Raw genomic sequence first — 5200 nt, 5'->3', positions numbered from 1 at the left:
ATCCAAGAACATGGTATATCTCTCCATCTGTTGGTATCATCTTTAATTTCTTTCATCAGTGTCTTATAGTTTTCTGCATACAGGTCTTTTGTCTCCTTAGGTAGGTTTATTCCTAGGTATTTTATTCTTTTTGTTGCAATGGTAAGTGGAGTGTTTCCTTTATTTCTTTTTCAGGTTTTTCTTCATTAGTGTATAAGAATGAAAGAGATTTCTGTGCATTAATTTTGTATCCTGCTACTTTACCAAATTCATTGATTAGCTCTAGTAGTTTTCTGGTAGCATCTTTAGGATTCTCTATGTATAGTATCATGTCATCTGCAAACAGTGACAGTTTTACTTCTTTTCTGATTTGGATTCCTTTTATTTCTTTTTCTTCTCTGATTGCTGTGGCTAAAACTTCCAAAACTATGTTGAATAAGAGTGGTGTGAGTGGGCAACCTTGTCTTGTTCCTGATCTTAGTGGAAATGGTTTCAGTTTTTCACCATTGAGAATGATGTTGGCTGTGGGCTTGTCATATATGGCCTTTATTATGTTCAGGTAAGTTCCCTCTATGCCCACTTTCTGGAGGGTTTTTATCATAAATGGGTGTTGCATTTTGTCGAAAGATTTTTCTATATCGAGATTATCATATGGTTTTTATCCCTCAGTTTGTTAATATGGTGTATCACATTGATTGATTTGCATATATTGAAGAATCCTTGCATTCCTGGGATAAACTCCACTTGATCATGGTGTATGATCCTTTTAATGTGCTGTTGGATTCTGCTTGCTAGTATTTTGTTGAGGATTTTTGCATCTATGTTCATCAGTGATATTGGCCTGTAGTTTTCTTTTTTTGTGACATCTTTGTCTGGTTTTGGTATCAGGGTGATGGTGGCCTCATAGAATGAGTTTGGGAATGTTCCTCCCTCTGCTATATTTTATAAGCATTTGAGAAGGACAGGCGTTAGCTCTTCTCGAAATGTTTGATAGAGTTCACCTGTGAAGCCCTCTGGTCCTGGGCTTTTGTTTGCTGGAAAACTTTTAATCACAGTTTCAATTTCAGTGCTTGTGACTGGTCTGTTTATATTTGCTGTTTCCTCCTGGTTTAGTCTCGGAAGGTTGTGCTTTTCTAAGTATTTGTCCATTTTTTCCAGGTTGTCCATTTTATTGGCATAGAGTTGCTTGTAGTAATCTCTTATGATCCTTTGTATTCCTGCAGTGTCAGTTGTTAATTCTCCTTTTTCATTTCTAAATCTGTTGATTTGAGTCTTCTTTTCTTTCTTGATGTGTCTGGCTAAAGGTTTATCAATTTTGTTTATCTTCTCAAACAACCAGCTTTCAGTTTTATTGATCTTTGCTATTGTTTCCTTCATTTCTTTTTCATTTATTTCTGATCTGATCTTTATGATTTCTTTCCTTCTGCTAACTTTGGGGTTTTTTTGTTCTTCTTTTTCTAATTGCTTTAGGTGTAAAGTTAGATTGTTTATTTGAGATTTTTCTTGTTTCTTGAGGTAAGATTGTATTGCTATAAACTTCCCTCTTAGAACTGCTTTTACTGCATCCCATAGGTTTTGGATCCCATAGGTTTTGGATCATCGTGATTTCACTGTCATTTGTTTCTAGGTATTTTTTTGATTTCCTCTTTGATTTCTTCAGTAATTTCTTGGTTATTTAGTAGCATATCGTTTAGCCTCCATGTGTTTGTATTTTTTACAGATTTTTTTCCTGTAATTGATATCTAGTCTCATAGTGTTGTAGTCAGAAAAGATACTTTATACAATTTCAGTTTTTTTAAATTTAACAAGACTGGTTCTGTGACCCAAGATATGGTCTCTCCTGGCGTATTTTCCATGAGCACTTGAGAAGAAAGTGTATTCTGTTGTTTTTGGGTGGAATGTCCTATAAATATCAATTAAGTCCATCTTGTTCAATGTATTATTTAAAGCTTGTGTTTCCTTATTTATTTTCATTTTGGATGATCTGTCTACCGCTGTTAAAGTCCCTTACTATTATTGTGTTACTGTCAATTTCCTCTTTTATGGCTGTTAGCATTTGCCTTATGTATTGAGGTGCTCCTATTTTGGGTGCATAAGTATTTACAATTGTTATATCTTCTTTTTGGATTGATCCCTTGATCATTATGTAGTGTCCTTGTTTGTCTCTTGTAATAGTCTTTATTTTAAAGTCTGTTTTGTCTGATATGAGAATTGCTACTCCAGCTTTCTTTTGATATCCATTTGCATGGAATATCTTTTTCCATCCCCTCACTTTCAGTCTGCATGTGTCCCTAGGTCTGAAGTGGGTCTCTTGTAGACAGCATATATACGTGTTTTGTTTTCGTATCTAGTCAGCCAGTCTATGTCTTTTGGTTGGAGCATTTAATCCATTTACATTTAAGGTAATTATCAATATGTATGTTCCTATTACCATTTTTTAAATTGTTTTGGGTTTGTTTTTGTAGGTCTTTTCCTTCTCTTTGTTTCCTTTAGTATTTGTTGTAAAGCTGGTTTGGTGGTGCTGGATTCTCTTAAATTTTGCTTATCTGTAAAGGTTTTAATTTCACTGTTGAATCTGAATGAGATCCTTGCTGGGTAGAGTTATCTTGGTTGTAGGTTTTTCCCTTTCATCACTTTAAATATATCCTGCCACTCCCTTCTGACTTGCAGAGTTTCTACCGAATGATCAGCTGTTAACCTTATGGGAATTCCCATGTATGTTATTTTCCCTTGCTGCTTTTAATATTTTTTCTCTGTATTTGATTTTTGATAGTTTGATTAATACACGTCCTGGTGTGTTTCTCCTTGGATTTATCTTGTATAGGACTCTCTGCGCTTCCTGGACTTGATTGACTATTTCCTTTCCCATGTTAGGGGAGTTTTCCAGTATAATCTCTTCAAATATTTTCTCAGGCCCTTTCTTTTTCTCTTCTTCTTCTGGGACCCCTATAATTCGAATGTTGGTGCGTTTAATGTTGTCCCAGAGGTCTCTGAGACTGTTCTCAATTCTTTTCTTTCTTTTTTCTTTATTCTGTTCCATGGTAGTTATTTCCACTATTTTTTCTTCCAGGTCACTTATCTGTTCTTCTGCCTCAGTTATTCTGCTATTGATTCTTTCTACAGAATTTTTAATTTCATTTTATTGTGTTGTTCATCATTGTTTGCTTGCTCTCTAGTTCTCCTAGGTCCTTGTTAAATGTTCCTTGTATTTTCTCCATTGTCTTTCCAAGCTTTTGGATCATCTTTACTATCATTATTCTGAATTCTTTTTCAGGTAGACTGCCTATTTCCTCTTCATTTGTTTGGTCTGGTGGGTTTTTACCTTGCTCCTTCATCCGCTGTATATTTCTCTGTTTTCTTATTTTGTTTAACTTACTGTGTTTGGGGTCTCCTTTTCACAGGCTGCAGGTTCGTAGCTCCTGTTGTTTTTGGTGTCTGCCCCCAGTGGGTGAGGTTGGTTCAGTGGCTTGTGTAAGCTTCCTAGTGGAGGGAACTGGTGCCTGTGTTCTAGTGGGTGGGGCTGGATCTTGTCTTTCTGGTGGGCAGGGCTGTGTCCAGTGGTATGTTTTGTGGTGTCTGTGAACTTAGTATGATTTTAGGCAGCCTCTCTGCTAATGGGTACTGTTGTGTTCCTGTCTTGCAAGTTGATTGGCATGGGACGTCCAGCACTGAAGCTTGCTGGCCATTGGGAGGAGCTGGGTCTTAGGGTTGAGATGGAGATCTCTCGGAGAGCTTTCACCAATTGATGTTATGTGGGGCTGGGAGGTCCCTGGTGGTCCCATGTCCTGAACTCGACTCTCCCACCTCAGAGGCTCAGGCCTGATACCAGGCTGGAGCACCAAGACCCTGTGAGACACATGGCTGAGAAGGAAAGGGAGAAAAAAAGAAAGAAAAAAAGTTTGCTAAAAAGAGAATTTAAAAAATAATAACAATTAAAAAAAGAAGACAGCAACCAAACCAATAAACAAATCCACCAGTGATAACAACGCTGAAAACTATACTAAAGTAAACATAAAAATCAGAAGCAAATCAGTTGTACACAACAGACCCCAAGTCTACAGTTGCTCCCAAAGTACACCACCTCGATTTTGGGATGATTCATTGTCTATTCAGGTATTCCACAGATGCAGGTACATCAAGTTGCTTGTGGGGATTTAATCCGCTGCTCCTGTGGCTGCACGGAGAAATTTCCCTTTCTCTTCTTTGTTCGCACAGCTCCTGTGGTTCAGCTTTGGTTTTGGCCCCGCCTCTGTGTGTAGGTCCCCCTCAGGCATCTGTTCCTTTTGGGAAGTCTGAGGTCTTCTGCCAGCGTTCAGTACGTGTTCTTTAAGAGTTGTTCCACACGTAGATGTAGTTTTGATGTGTTTGTGGGGAGGAGGGTGATCTCCATGTCTTACTCCTCCACCATCTTGAAGGTCTCCCTTCTGTGTATATTTTAAAGTAGAAGGATAATCCAAATAATTTAGTTTTTAGGTTATCTCCTCCCCGAGCTCCTTTCGCAAGCGCAGTCCAGAGGCGGCACTGCTCCCGCCGCCCCGAGGAGCAGGGGAGGTGACTTTCTTTCCCCACACCTGGCTCCAGGAGACGGAGGTGCACACACAGCTCCCAGGAACCAGTCCTCAGCTAGCAAGGGACTCCAGGATGGCTGGGGAGCGGTACCCGCCCGCCACTTTGCCAGGGTCAAGAGATCCTGGGACGTAGGAAAAAAAGGAATGAAGAGAGATGGGTTTTTTTTAACTACCTGGCAGGATCTGCGGCCATTTGAGTTTGTAACTTAGTAGTCACCAGAGAAAAGACACATTTTGACTATCTTTATTGGATTTTATGTATCCACATTATTCAGGGGAACTGACTGTCCCAAATTCAAGTCTAGACAATGAATTTATTCAAAATACATTAAACATTTATATTGAAACTTTTATTGACAATATTATGTCATTGATGTTTTATTTCCTATATCTCCCATGTCAGAAATACTTTCATTTACAAATGTAGAACCCACCTGACATGCCCCAGGGAAAGGAACGTGAAAGCCTTTTGTTTTGCAGCCCAAAACCTAGATAGATACAATTTTGTACTTGTCAATCATACCTCAATAAAGCTGGAGGGAAAAAAGAATCTGGGCTTTCAGAAAATCCAATTGCTCATTTACCCCTATTCTTGTCAAAGGCATATTTTCATAAACATTCACACACTCTGAATCTTGGAGGAGAAGAATATT

The sequence above is a fragment of the Delphinus delphis genome, chromosome 15 (genome assembly GCF_949987515.2).
Source record: "Delphinus delphis chromosome 15, mDelDel1.2, whole genome shotgun sequence".
NCBI classification, from domain to species: domain Eukaryota; kingdom Metazoa; phylum Chordata; class Mammalia; order Artiodactyla; family Delphinidae; genus Delphinus; species Delphinus delphis.
This window is presented reverse-complemented; position numbering follows the sequence as displayed.